Here is a 15,547-nt window from a genome sequence, read left to right as displayed (position 1 = left end):
GCTACGATGGCGAGCACCATATCTACTTTGCCACCGCGGCGGGTAAATAATAGCGTCTAGACGGTTAAAAAAAAAGACAGCCTGCAGGTATAATAATGATCTAAAATGCTTAATGGAAGGCGGCACGAATTCTCTGTTGTTACTTATTAAGTTGTGGCTGGCATTTCGTATCTTAATTAGAGTAAATTTCCACATTAAGTTACACTACCTTAAAAGTAGTGAAATTTGCTGATTGCGTGCGCGGTTACAGAACCGTCGGCCTAAGCTACGTTATGACCTCGACTGTACTAAATACAGAGGCATGTAAAAAATTGTAAACAAACGCCATTTTTCATTGGTTACAAACCACGAAGCGTTTTGCAGCTATCCAAGTACTTGAAATGCAGCAAGGAACTCCGGCTTAAGTTACCAGATATACGTTCGCAGCTCAAAAAAATAGAAGCACAAGACAGTTTAAAGGTAATCCGGAAACAAAAAATTACAAGGCACAAAGATTTGGGGCACACTTCACAGGGACATGCAATTCATAAACGTAGTCCATGAAAGAAGCTAAGCCGCATGTCTCAGATATGACTGAGTAAAAGCAAAAATTTGATTTCTTTAGCTTGTGCATTACGTTTTTGATCAGAATATTCTCAACGGTGGCGAACTCGAGAAAGCTACTCCTGCGCGATTATTACCTGGGTTATTGAAATGCATTAGTTAACCGCTAATCATCACATTTATACAGATCATTTCTATACGGTTCTATAGCTAGCCGTCAAGGATGCATATATTTCACACAGCCGGATTTGTTCCACTCAATAGAGTCAATGAAATGTGTATGCGAAATGTCGGGACAGAGTATTTTCGTCAGGGCTGACTAGCTGTGTTTACCTGCAGGCGGCTCCAGTTTATTCCAAACTACATAGTTGTGTACGGCCACTACCTATTTGGCGACAACACGGTGGACAGCTGCGCTGTCATGCCCCCCTCCCGTTTATCAACGGTCGCCTTGCCACCTCAGCTCCGGACGACATACATTTACGAATTGGTGAGTAGGCGCACCTGAACGAGGACAAACGTTAATCGTATTTAGATAAGAGGAACATTTAGTCTTGCATTCAGAAGGCAGTAGGTAGAGCAGCGTCTTTGGAGGTTTGTCCGATTGACATATAGTGCTTGTGTTATTGTCGGAACTGTTTCTGTACCGTAGTGTTCCAACAACAGAGTGGTTGCTACAGGATCAGCTCTATTTTCACAATAGGAGCTTGAGCAAAATTACACCAAATGCCTTCGTTAAGACAGCAAATTGTCACGTGCTGTAGAATATTAACACAGTAACGTATCGTAAGTTCACTTCATCATATTGGTAGACACCACAGGCACCTTGGACGGGACGCCCCAAATAGGATATACACTGGAGCTCAATAGCAAGTGATCTAAAGGGGGTGACAAGAAATTTCACGAGATAAAACCTTCTTTTGAGCCATGTGGAATGGATTTACCATAACCTCGAACCACAAATGCTTCGTAGTATATAGGTAGGAGACGTACTATTGTTCCACATGAGAACCCTGATAAGTTAGACAATCTCGAACCACAAAATCCGCGTATGTTATAGACCAGTGAACTATTATCCCCACACTCACACAGTGATGAATTATTAACTTTTCAAGCGTCGAAATAGGGTGCAGAAAAGCAGACGTTTCGTGCTGGAAAATTTGGCGCTTTCTGTAGCTAGCAGGTTCCGTACGTTATAGGGCGTGTATTTGAGAACTGCTCGCTAAAATAATAAAAGTATTTTTGCAAAACCCCTTTTGTTTTTGCTCTCACAAAATGAGGCAAGCAAGAAATCAAACGTAACAAACTTGCGGCTAAGATTCAGCTTGCATCTCATTGTTACAGACGTGAGCTTCCCACTCTGCGCGTATGAGTGTTGCGACGAAGTGCACAAACAAATGGAGGGCCACGAAGCTCGGATATGATCGACCTAAACTTTACCAAGCTTTCGATCACACTCTACCAGCGTTGCCACTGTGCCGAGGTGAAAGGCAGGCAACAAGAGTACATGCGAAAATATGAATTTTTTTCCTATCTGAACTGCGTATCTTTCGGAACTTTTGAAGTGCGCGCTGAAACACCTGGTGCAGCATCCATTAAACTTTTCACAACAAAAGCTGTTACAGCGCAGAGGCATATATTTTCCTAATCATATATTTAGTGGGCCGTGGTCACCGCCTCATTCAACAGAAGCAAAACACTGTTCGGTCACCGCTAAAGCAAACCTCGCAATTCCAAGGAAGCCTTACTTTACGATAAAGGGCGCAAGGCAGACAGCGTAAAATATATTTTGTCAAATAGCACCTAAAGCTAAAAACACGCTTTTGTAATAATGCATCAGTAGTGTTTATTCCAAATGATTCCAGTGTTCCACTGATCCGAATGTGGCATACAGCAATAATGGCAAGGTCCAACCACGTGATTTCGCTTCAGATGATTTCGCGCGATTTCCAATGACCAAATAATGTCGCAAATTTATTGTTTCTCCTATATTACGGCACTCAGTTTTTTTAAAAAGTCAGGCAACAGCTTTCATTTCCATTGCTGTCTCATGACACATTTTAGTCTGTTGTCAGTCTGTTTGTTTAGCAGTATAATTAGCAAGCTGCACCCGTTTTTCTTTATATGTATGCTCTCGTTAGTATTACTATGCTAAAAAAGCCATCTGTGCAAACCCAAAGCCCATTTTTAAGATTAATGCCCTGATGCGTTGCAAACTGTAGTTACACCCCCGAGATGTAATCTCCTGAGCATATTTTGCCTCCCAGACGGCTGGCCCTCAGGCACTCCGAGAGCTGGAAAGGAAGCAGGTGCCCACCCACGCGCTGCTTTCCGTTACGATGAAGGGGCGCTGGACGACTGTCTATCCGGGACAGCCACTGGATTTCTTCTCTCGGTGTGAGCTCAACCCCTCAGCGACGTCGTTCGGTAGCTACGCTGAGGTGAGGGAGCGCAACTGCGTGGTCTACAGGTCTAGTCTCTGGTGTGGACATCGTAAGGGCATGTCGACGTTGCTACGGTTTGTTCGCCCTCTGGAAGTGTCTCTATGTGTGAACGATCGCACTTTCAGGGGTCGTTAAGGGTGACGGAGTGAATTCCAAGAGAAGGCAAGGGTAGCAGCGGTCGCAGAAAGTTAGGTGGGTGGATGAGATTAAGACGTTCGCTGGCATAGGGTGGGCGCAGCTGGCAAAAAAGGGCACGGTTAACTGGAGAGACATGAGACAGGCTTTCGCCCTGCAGTGGGGGTAGTAAGGTTGTTGTTTATGATGATGATGATGATGATGAAAGTGTCTGCATGTGTTCAGGGGTGCGCACTTGTCTGTAAAGTCATTGAATGGAAGCCATTTTCTATTCCTGCGAGAGGCATTTAAAAGGCACCCTCTAAAGCAAACAGCGCGGTCGTTAGAGTCATAATATACTATAAAATATCATACTATAGGCACATGGTATCCCTATAAGGACCTCTTATATTTACGTGCGTTTCTACTAAAAATTGGCTCTACATTGGGATGGCTGTGCCATCGACGATGTGTACTAAGCGCACTAAAGAGGTTTTAGTGACCTCGGCTGGGCATGCAATCCTGAAAGATGGGGCTTGGGCTTCTTTAAATTTGGCCGCACCCTTTTTGTAACGCTTACGGGAACCAAAATCTAGGGAGTCTTGTTGTGAGAGACTTAAGTTATTGTTCAACATATTTATGGTTTTCGAGGACAGCCATGCGATTTATATTCACAATAGGACTGAAGGGCGTCCGTATAGAGGACACCATTCTTTGAAGAAATAAAGAACGTTGCAGATTATAAGTAGAAAAGAACCTGCTCTCTAATTTTTGTCCCCTCCCTCTCACCTTTTATTTCCTCTCCGCTTGCGCTACACAATTAACAATACGTGGATAAAGTGTAAATGAACAGAAACAAGCACTAAAAAGAGCCAAAGTTTCTCGGATAAAAAACAAAATTATTAAAACAGCACACACACAAGACATTGGCGCGTTCATATCCAATGGTCTCAACTACGTAACACTAGAGTAAAAAGCATCACCATAAGTGTGCGGTCTTCTTTCGGAAAACTGGAAAGCCGAAGAATTTGAAGGAACTCGGTCTTTTATTTCACTACTCCTGCAATAAGAGTAAAGCTGTTTTCTCCCCTCCTCCCTGAACGACACCAATACTGCGTTGTAGCGAACGTCATGCTATTTACCAATAGGAAATGCAGGGCATGTGAGAAAAGCTGTGTTCGTTAGACCTTCGTGCAAAGTGAACTTTCGTCCACACAGTTTACTAAAGAATTTTAAATAAAAAATTGCATGGCGCAAGCCCCTCGGCAGTTCATGCAGCGGTACCATCGTCTTCACTGATGAATGAAACTTTCACACGTTTCTCTACCAGGTGTGCAAAGACCGAAATTACTAGTCCAACTTCAGGTACCAACCCCAGCACTATGCCGTGCTGACTTACGAAAGCACAAACCGGTCTGCATTCACGTACGACAACGAAGATGGACAGGCCGTCAAAGTAAGTGGCTTCCCGGATATCTTCCTTAAAGGGGCTCTGAAACACCTTCCGAGGAGAGGACATCAACTTGCTCAATCCCTGCACTGTGTTTTCATGAACACCAGAGCCAAATAATGCACTTCTATAAGCACCAGAGAACCAACAATCAAGCGCGAAAGTTGGTGAGCCCTTCCCCGAGACTTTTTCATGCTCGCACCCTCCTCCGTCGCTCGCATCTACGTATAGATGTTGAGAGGTGGCTATTGGTTATATTATTTCAGACGTCAGGCAGCTACCATGGCCGCGGCCCATAAGCCGCGTAGCTCCGGCGGGTCAGGAAACTCTCCCCGGAGGAGGGGCCGCGGAGGAGCGCCGACCTTCCAGCGTGCAAAAAGTGACGTGGGAAGGAAAGGCGCGAAGACGCTAAAATTCAAATTTTGACTACAGATGACTGTTCCTACCAAGCGCGTTAGAAAAATTCTTCCTGAACAATATTCGTGAAGCGGTGTGCTTTAACATCCCAGGCATACCGTAACTTCATTAGTTAAGATTTAGTTACATTTTTTGGGAAAAAAATATCTTTTGTAGAGATCGTTCATGGTATGCTTCAAGAACAAGCCCACAATGAATTGAATTATTGTCCAGGCATATCGTTTGCACTTCATTGAAACTGACGTTTAAAAAGTGTAACATCAGGCATCCAGCACCATTTTTATAACTTCCGGATCGAGGCGCTCTCTTGCTCACCCGTTCGCTTGCTCAATTCCACACTCACACGCTAAGCCAATCATTTATTTAAAAAATCAATCAATTAACAATTGCTCTATCGATCAAAAGTCAATCAGCCAACCAAGTAACCAAACAATCATTCAATAAATCAGGAAAAATTCACTAAATGGTCAATGATTTTCTTCTGGGGTTTGGTATGTTCAAAGTAGCTATAGTGTGGTTTAGGAATGACGCATGCAGCAGTAAACAACATAGTCGTGTTCAGAGAAAAGTGCTACGGCGAAATGTAAAAGCCTTTTCCTGTTTGAGGACCTTTCTGAATTTATCCATGTTTTGCAGGGCTGCATAGGCTTTTTCTGAGCCTTTAACAAGGGTGCCTCTGGCGGAGTTCTTTCTCAAATTATATAAATTTGTACAGCGGATGTAGGGGAAAGGAAATGGCGCTGTGTCTGTCTCAGATCTCGGCGGATACCTGAACCATGCCGTAAGGGAAGGGAAAAAGGAGGGAGTGAAAGAAGAGAGGCAGAAAGAGTTGCCGTAGTGGAGGGCTCCGGAGTAATTTCGGCCACCTGGGGGCTTTAACGTGCACTGACATCGCACACCACACGGGCGCCTTTGCGTTTCGCCAATATAGAATCGCTGCCGCCGTGATCGGGTTCGAACCCGGGTACTCTCAAATTATCCTTGACAATTAGCCTTATCAAATTATGCTTGACAATTACTTGATCATAAGATCGAATAATATGTACCATTTAGGTTTGATGCCTAAGAATGAACTCCTCTTTACCTAATTAAGCGTTAGAAATGACACAGTAGTTACAGGCCATAAGTTGTTTAAGTGTCCTTCCGCTGATAACTGGTATAAATCAGGTGCTGCTGGAAGTGCTTGGCCCCTTCTGTCTTAATAGAAACGTAAGTCCGAGCGAAATACATCGAATTCATAAGGAATGGCTAATAGTACATGTAAATTTATTTGTCGGATTGCAGGGGCCCGAGCTTTTAAGGTAGACGTGACATAGTACTGCTGCTGTTACCTTATACAGCAATTTATTTTGGATCGCTAGTGCTTCTTCTTGCTTTTTTATTCGCCGCACATTTATTATGCAATGCTGTAGAAAATATTAATACTATGAAATGTTTAATACATATTTATGTGATCCTAGATGCATATTTTGAAATTCTTATTCCGCATTTGGCATTAAATTTTTTACGGTCAGTTATCGACAAATGAACTCGAATATCATGCAGGAACCATACATGAAAGCGAACTTAACCGGAAATTTTGGAACCTTTATCTAGAATGGTAGCCAGTAGCAAAAAAGCCTTATCCGTGAACAGGATTCAAACCACCGGCGGCACTAACTATTCATCCAGAGAGTGGCACCAGTCGTACATCGGCACTGCCTCTCGCACGTTGATTCTAATTAACAGCCTCTCGCGCTAAATATGGTACCTTCCTCGTCTTTCGTCTGCTTGTTTGGCGCTTCTAAGTGCATGGAGACAGTTCAGCTACCGCCGTCTTCCTTCAGCGTAATCGTTTGAGTGAAAACTTGAAATACTCTACGCGTGTCCAGAGCTGGATTTTTGTAGCCGCACACTAAGGTTACAGGGCGGCCTCGGTGGCCAAACGAGTCGCTATCATGGACGAAGAGCGATCAACCACTGTGGAGCATCAAATATCGAAAGCAACAGGGTACACTGAGCGCAATGCTCATCTCGAAGAGTAAAAGCGGTTGAGCGCGGCAGCACATAAAACAACAAAAGCGGCATTGGCTGTCCAGCATTGTTTATGCTTAGGCAGTTAACAGTGAATGCGCCTCAAGCAGGGAGAGCCGCCATAAACAGCGCGCTAAGACAACGGCTCGTTGGAAAGAGAAATGTCCTCGACTATAGTAGTGTCAGGTGGCCACTATCGAGTGATCTGTTCTAAAATGAGCTATGCCTATTGAGCGACGCATTCCATACTCGCACCTACTCCGGACAACGAGATGGACCAATTTTGTATACTCTGTCCACATCGCTACTTTACGCCATATCCGGAGAGTCTTTACAACCTATGTTAATGTGCTGGCCGAGAATGTTTTGGCCACTGGTCCTTCTCGTAGGTTATGCAAAAAAGCTTTCTGTCTGAACATCAATAGTCCATGGTAGAGAGAGGTTGGTCAGAGGGTTCTTGATAATCACAATGTGAACAACGGAGGCAAAACCACGGAGCGCTTACCAACGTTTCGACCAGTAGACTTGTTTTTGTGTGGAGAAAGCGTTCATTGGTGGGATTTAAATAGGGTCATCCCTCCGAGGCGGAGGGCCCCATTGAGAAGAAGGAGGGTGTGATGTACGAAAGGTGTTAGGACGGGGCGGATGAATCTTGTCCACGTATGATGGTTGCTAAAGTCGATTAACCGGTTGACCTGAAAAATTGCGACATGCAACCAAGAGGACTGCGAACTGGGCCCGGATTACGGAACTCGCTCCGACCGCTCTACAATTGAGAGCGCTCTAAAATGCCCGCTCCTATTGGTCGCCGGCGCCATTTTGAAAAGTCGCGTCACGGGAAGCTGCAATGGCGTCACGGACAAGGAAAAACGCATGACGTTGAACACCTAATTATGCCCGCAGTTTTAGACTGTTTTTTTGCGACCGCGAAGAGTCGGTCTACAGAGTTTTAGAGGGAAAATGGCGGCGGCGGCGGCGTCTGCTGTTGATTGGTGGCGGAGGCGGCAACGTCGGCGCCAGCAACGACGAAGGACGGTTTACGAGGACGCGTATGACTTGCCGGACGAGCTGTTCCGTCGGTTATTTCGACTTGATAAGGAGAAAGTGGAGTGGTTGTGCGGCGAACTTGCAGACGAACTGCGAGGCGTACGGACGAGCGCTTTGTCGGTGCGGCGTCAGGTGCTGTGCGCTCTCCGTTTTTTTGCCTCTGGGGGCTTTCAAGTGTGCGTCGGCAACGAGCAGACCGTCGGCCTCGCACAACCGACGGTGAGCAAGTGCGTGCGGCGTGTGGCTGAGGCCATCTGCAAAGTCGGCGCACAGAAGGGATGGGTGCGTTTCCCGGCGCACCCCGAGGAAAAAGCGGCAGCGAAGGCGACCTTCCTTCCCCGCGGCACCATCCCCGGCGTCGTCGGCTGCATCGACGGCACGCTGATTGCCATCAAAGCGCCGCGGGGAGACCCAGCAAACCGGGCAGCATTCTGGAGCCGCAAAGGATACTACGCGATGAACACCATGATCGTGAGTAGACTGGTTTTCTGACCGCATGGGTTCGAAAGCCGCGACCTCGACAGTGTAAGTTCACGTCCAAGATTGTCTGCCTGTGTTTCTCGCAGATCTGCGACGCAGACATGAAGATCCTTGCGGTCGACCCTCGCTGCCCGGGGTCTTGTCACGATGCCTTTTCTTGGCGCTACTCGCGGCTGCGTCGGAAGGTGGAGCACGGGCTGCTGGAGGATGGAGAGTTTCTTCTGGGTAAGCAGCCTATTGATCATCGGGCCACTTCGACAGCACGTATTAAGCTACAGCAGTGGCTCATACCTAAATGAGGCGGGTTATAACATGGATGACATGCAACAGTATGATGTATCGTATTTATTTTTTTGTATTTACTGTTACTGCTGGTGCAGAGGCACAAGAAACATTGTAATAAAGTGAATCGTATTTCAAGCGTAAAACACCAAGGCAGAAGAGGTGTGCAAATCGTTATTGTCTTGTAGGATATTACAGTACATCATTAACCTAGAAGGCTGTGCTTACAGAGGTACCCCTTAGTCATGAATCTTCTGCATGCCTATGAATTCTGGTTCAGCATACTGGCTTTGAGCTGCTTGATATGAATCATTTATTACATAGGCAACAACACACTTCACTGCAAATTTTGGTCGTGCAGGAGACAGTGGATATCCACTGGAGCCGTGGCTGCTCACACCAGTGTCAGGGCATCCTGGTGCAAACACTGCAGAAGGGCAGTACAACGCAGCACACGCCTCAATGCGATGTGTTGTGGAACGCTGCATTGGTGTTCTCAAAAGCCGCTTCCGGTGCCTTCAAAGGTACCGGACACTCCACTACGAGCCGGAGCGGGCGGTGGTCATCATTGCAGCGTGTGCTGCGTTGCACAACATCTGTCTTGAAGAAGCCCTGGCTGCAGACGAAGACGACACTACTGATGACCCTGACAACAATGGGCCACCTCTGCTTGCCGGGTACTTGGCGGGGACAGGATCCCGCATGACCTACCTGCGTGGTAGAGCCATGCGAGACCGTATCATTGGCCTCTTTGGCACAACCCGTCCGCAGAGGCAAGCACACCTGCAGATGGTGCGGCGACAGCAGCAGCGGCAGCAGCAGCGGCAACTGCAGCACCACCGGCAGTAAGCCCTAGACCATCTGGCAGCTGTGGCTGCAATGACTCGCTGTGCTGGCGTGGCGAGTTGTCGCAGCCACTCTTGCTACGGGCAGTGCCATTGCCCTGTGTTAGTGCGTGAGCCCCTGTGTGATATGATGCCCTTGGCCACTGGTAGCCACATTCCAGCATTTGTAAATTACTTTTTCTTACATGTGCTTGAAAGCCTCCAGTGGCAAGATATGTAGTGAGCACACCAACTGCTGCTCCACCGGCAGTGGTCACCAGTACGCCTTTCAGTGCATCAGCAAGCTTGCCGCACAGCTACTGCACTTTCTCCTTCTCAAGTCGAAATACACGCCGAAACAGCTCGTCCAACAAGTGAAATGCATCCTTGTACACCGTCTTTCGCCGTTGCTTACGTCGACGTGCCCATTTAGGCAAACAGTTGCTTGTGGTCACTATGTGTTTGTTGAATGTGCACGAGGAAAAAGTGTGGTGTGGAGACTGCTAGGCACCAGTAAAGCGTTTTTTTTTCCACCACGTTTATTCATTGGTCACAATAATTTTTTTCGCCACAGCTGTTCATACTAGTTTCCCAACTGTAACACACAGCAGGGAAACAAAAGCATGCAGCATCAACAGTGATTTGCATATGCCTTGTCGAGTGCTGCGCAGAGATTGCACTAGAACAGTTGTATCTTACACTGTGTCCAAACGGGCGAGTTGGCTGTACATTTTTAAGGCGAACAGTGCGAAAGACATAGCCGGAAAGCAGAGGAAACACAGGATGAGCGCTCGTCCTATGTTTTCTTTGCTTTCCGTCTAAGTCTTACGCGCTGTTTGCCCTTAAAAAAAAAAGCTTCATCCTGACTGCCAGCTTGAATGCTAGTAATCACAGGTTTGGCATGTTGTGCATACTTCTAGGCCCGATGCAGCCCTGGTTTGCACTTTGCTGAAACACATTTCATAACTGGTGGAATGCACAGCAAGTTCTACACAAGACATTCCTCTTTGTAGGTTTTACTGGACTAAAAAACCATGTTATGTGTACAAGACACATGAGTATCACAGACGATGATGCCAACATGGCTGCGTTTGAAGTTGTAAAGAGACCCACAAACGAGAGCCATTAACATTGTTGCATCATACCTTTAAAGGCGGAGCTCAAGCGTCCCCCAAATTTTTTTTGCCTGCATTCAACACTAGTTCAGAAGTGACTTTGGACGAATGCTGGCAAGCCTCATTTTTCCTCGTGTCTATTGAGGATAGAACATGTTACAATGGACACTGTACGGAAAATCAGGAAAAGTAATGCGAAAAAAAACCGACTCAGGAACATGCAAAAAAACTTAATAGGCACAAAATCAAAGTGTTCAAAATTTATCCAGAATCCCCATATTATGATGCCCATCATAACTACAGTCACTTTAGAACAACTTTGCCCCACATATTGCACTTGCCCACATATTGCAATGAAAGAAAACAAGCACTAGAAATGACACCTTGTGCACCTGCCACAGCTGCAGGTAAACATTTGAAAGGAATGGAAAATAAAAGAGTATAGGAGGCTTCCACACCTGGCAGAGCGCTTAAATTACATAATTGGATGAAAATAAATAGTGTGAAGCATCCGGGCCTGCAGAGCTTACAAGAAATAAAATAATGATGCCATGGCACATGGCAGAGATGATCTTGAATAATAGAAAAACAGAAACCTGACAGAGAAGCAAACAATGTAAATAAAAACAAGCATAAACCAGCACTTCAAAAACACAAACAAAAAATGGTATATCTCTGCAACTGGCTGAGAAGCAAACAATAAGTAAAAATAAACACATAAAACAAATTTTAAAATGCAAACTAAAAATATTTCAATGAGTCTGCACCTGGCAGAGAAGTAAAAAATGTTCTTGTATAAATATAAACATATGAAGCTCTTCTTTCATAAATATAGAAACACGAAAATAAAAATGAACAATTCAATGCGGTGCATGTGGGTCAAGCTGCTTTTGCAAGATCAGCGTCAGCATGTTGACGTTCTGGATGAGCAGCTCTTGCTGCCCATTTGAAGCCCGCACAGCAGCTGCCACATCCCGCATGCCCTGCATGTAAAACAGCCCCAATTACAAATTATTACTGTCAATCAATGTTGAGGTCTCGCTTAAGTTTTGTGTAAAAGGTCAGGCGCTGAGATATTTTGGACAAAGTATGGGTGTAGAAGACTCGTGTCACTTTCACAAACTCAGCTGTCCCAAACACGCCCAACAAGAGGCGTCAAAACAGAAGTAGAGGTGCTCAAGAGAGAGCACGGATATTTATGTTTAAGGTGACAGTTTCTACTGTGAAAAGTGCAGTGTGCGCAGTGAATACACACCTCCAGCATGCTCTGCTGAAACGCAGCGTCCTGGCGGTTCCGGGCCGCCAAACGCCGCCAAACGCCGTGATTCATATAGCATCTGGCGCAGGACCTCATCGGCCTCATCGTCTCGCCGTCGCTTGCCAAGAAGGCTAGGCGTGGCACGTGATGAGGGCTGCAGTCGGGGCGCTGGTGTGGGCTTCAGTGGGGGCTGAGGTGGGGGCTGCGGCGAGGGCATCGGTGTAGCTGTCAGGAGAGAAAATGTGCTCATCACGCAATGCTGCATGTGGTGGAATAAGCAAAGCATTTAGTACAATGTATTAGAGGACTTGACATAAATATACAGGACAGCAATCTCGGGCAGCATTGTTGTAGCATATTTCATGTGCACATTTGCTAGGCTACTAGGAGATATCGCAGCCTCACTGCGAGAGAAATAAACATTCTGCACAGAGTGGCAAAGCCAAAGAGAGAGTTTTGTGGATAGTGCAGAATCACTGCACTTATTTGGCTACTGCTGTAAATGCTGTCAGAACGGATAATGCTATTACTTTCAAGCAGCTGCCAGAAAGGGTAGTATGGAGCTTGAATAATGGTAAGACAACTCACCGACTGTGGGGCTCAGTGTGTCTTGTCGACAACTTCCTGAGGCTCCCCGTTCATCTCCTCTGCTGTAACAGGGTAAAAGGTGAAGCTGGTTGGTAGTGGCAAACCATGAAACAAAAAGAGGACTAGCAAAAGAGAAGCAATCAATATTGCGCAACCACTAGCTTATGCATTCCTGCACCTCCTCCGAGACTAAAGTAAATCACAGATGAAGTAAACAGTGCTTGTAAGGCACAAGTCACAGACATCATATTTTTAAAGGGTTCACCTACATGGGGTTACGCACGTAGCCGCTCGTCCCTGCTGTGCTTCCAACCGACACCCTGCTGGGCAGACTGGTGACGTGCTGATGGGGGGCGACTGGCGGCGTGCTCACGGGGTCACTGGCGGTGTGGTGCTGGGGACCGTTGGCAACGGGTTGCTGGACCCCGTTGGTGACCGGCTGCTGGCTCTCCTGTTGCAAGAAGCCATAGCGCCATAAACTCGTACACGAGTGCCTTAACATTGAATTGCCCATAATGTCATCATGGTTTACAAACAACTGGACGCCCCACTCCAGTTGTAGTCAACATAGTACTGTGAGCTTGTTTTTATTGCCTCATCATGAACTAATCCCACACGCAACCTGTACACTTTTCTTATTGTGTAAATAGTTTGTGTATATTACCTCTCTCCCTATCCTCTCTTCCTGTTCCCTCACCTCTTTCATTTCATTTCTCCATTCTGTCTGCTATTCTTTATTTCCGCTCCACAGCTCAGGTGCTTCAGTACCGATGGCAGATGCCAGGGCTGGCAAAAATCTTATCCTTCCTTTTTATTATTATTTTAATAAGCCATCGCCACAACTACTACTACTGCAGTGTACACCCACCTTAGTTGTCTCACCATCGAAGAACGACGGTCCGACGCCCGTGGCACTGGCCGTGCCTACAAGGGTGATAATACGGCCCCCTCGGCCACCAAGCAGGCCTCCTCCGGTGTGCCTACGATAGGATGCGGCAAGTGCGTGTTCAAGTGGCATTCCATAGAATGACGTTGAAGGACTCACCTGCCCTCTTGGTTTAGGCGCGCCAATTCTGCCCTTTTTCTGCAGCAAAGAACATGCCAGAGGTGTCGCCAACCGTCGGTGGTCTTGACGGCCGGCCCCTCGTTGTTGAGTATCGATGCGAGCTGGTTCCACAGCTCGCGCTTTTCAACAGCTGTGTATGTGTTGGTTAGGTCGGCAGAAGCCCGAGCCAAGAGCGGATGGCTCTCCATAAACTCTATTAATATCAGCTCTTGCTCGCTCGACATTCTTCGAGCTGGCGCCATTGCGAGACTAGAATTCCCGCGCAGAGCAATGCAGCAGCGAACACAGCGGGGAAAACAGGCAATAGTTTCTGTTTCGTTTTTCGAAAGCAGGGAACAACAGGGAGAAACATTTGCTCTGGGTTCGGGCTAATGTGTTTTCACAGGAACATATGCGTGTGCTGCGCTGCAGCAACTTGTAGCACAGCCAAGAACGAACTAAAACAAGCAAGGTTGTTAGCGTGCGCCCAACCGCCTTGCTTGATTCTTGCTCCTTCCTAACTGAATCATTTGTGCGTCAGACGTTTATGAGGCCAAAAAGGTTTATTTCACCCAACAAACCGTGCTCCGTGGTCGTCTTGTGTTTCCTAAAGCAAAAGAAACAGAACCCCAGTCACATACTTGGTATATGGCATCTTTAAACCAATAACACAGGCTTACCTCAAGTTGTCTTCGTAGATTTTCGGTACCGACGTTTCTTGCAGGTTCCTTTCTGGAGGCCCGTGGCCTTCACTGGCTTCGATAAGTGTTATCCGCGTATTTCGGACAACCAAACAGAACCGCGATTTGAGACGACGCGTAAGAAAGCAGGAACTAGCCGTGGGATCAGCTGTTTTCTTGAAGGCCGCCATGTTCACTGTTTACATCTGTCAGCGCGCCCTCATGGCAACAAAAGTTACCCACAAAAGCAGTTAATTGCAAAAGTGAATGTTTTTCTTCTTTTTCTTCATGTCAGTGAAAGTGAAATGCGTTTGTTTGAAAGAATAATTTTGAAAGAATTTATTTTATTTGCTGCGTGTTCTTATAAAAAAGTTAGCATACGGCCCCTTGCCGTCCAAATAGGCTTCTTGTCGTTCAAATAAGCGCTTCCGGGGCGGCACCCTACTAGCCATTGGTTGATTCCGCGTTTCGTCACGCGTTGACGTCTCGCCTTGTCGTCATGATGTCGTCATTTTGACGTAACGCTCTACAACTTTAGAGCGAGTTCCGTAATCCGGGCCCTGCAAAACTGAAAAACTGATTTGACCTGCGAAACGAGACGTTGGCGAGCGCCCTGAGGTTTTTTTCTCTCTTGTTCACTTTGTTAACCTCGATAGGTTATCACAAGCCTTCGCGAATCAGATGCATTGCATGCAAATACTATGTCATGTTTCCTTATTACAAATTTTAAAAAATGTTTTTTTTTGAAAATCGTAAAAAAATTTTCCCGTATTTCTCTGCGGAGTGTGGAATCCAATTTGAATAATGGCGAGTGACACTTTCGTCTTCCTTACTTCCCAATTGCAGCTGTGCAAGGTTAAGTATCAGGAACGGGACGTCACATTCGGCATCGCTGTCTACGACGTCGACTATGACGACTACGACAACGAGTGTGGCTCGATAAACAAGTTCGGCAAAAACAGCCGCTTGAAGGCGCTGAGAAAGATCGTCGACTACTGCAAAAATCTGGGCGGCCAGATGTTCAACGAGGCGTCGTGCACGAGTGCCTTTTCCTCCACCTTCCCGCTACATTCTCCAAAATAAAGGATAATCGCTGAAAGACGACAAAAGCCAGCAGTGATGACAACTTGAGGCATGAAAACAACGACGAGTTCTGATACATTGCCGTTATGCAACTTAAAAAAGGAATCTCACAATTCCTATTTCGACAGTATTAGCACGAGCGCACAATACTGTGTCTGTCTTTT

General features: G+C 46.3%; 1 long non-coding RNA gene across 1 annotated transcript; it reads left to right on the top strand.

The window, feature by feature from the left end:
• The first annotated feature begins 2,917 nt into the window (after positions 1–2,917).
• Positions 2,918–15,347, top strand: LOC144102054 (uncharacterized). The gene is made up of 3 exons (XR_013308158.1): positions 2,918–2,984; positions 4,432–4,557; positions 15,147–15,347. It is a non-coding gene; the product is annotated as an uncharacterized LOC144102054 (long non-coding RNA).
• The last annotated feature ends 200 nt before the right edge of the window (positions 15,348–15,547 follow it).

The sequence above is a fragment of the Amblyomma americanum genome, chromosome 8 (genome assembly GCF_052857255.1).
Source record: "Amblyomma americanum isolate KBUSLIRL-KWMA chromosome 8, ASM5285725v1, whole genome shotgun sequence".
NCBI classification, from domain to species: Eukaryota; Metazoa; Arthropoda; class Arachnida; order Ixodida; family Ixodidae; genus Amblyomma; species Amblyomma americanum.
The sequence above is the reverse complement of the archived record's forward strand: the minus strand, read 5'-3'. Positions and strand labels throughout refer to the sequence as shown.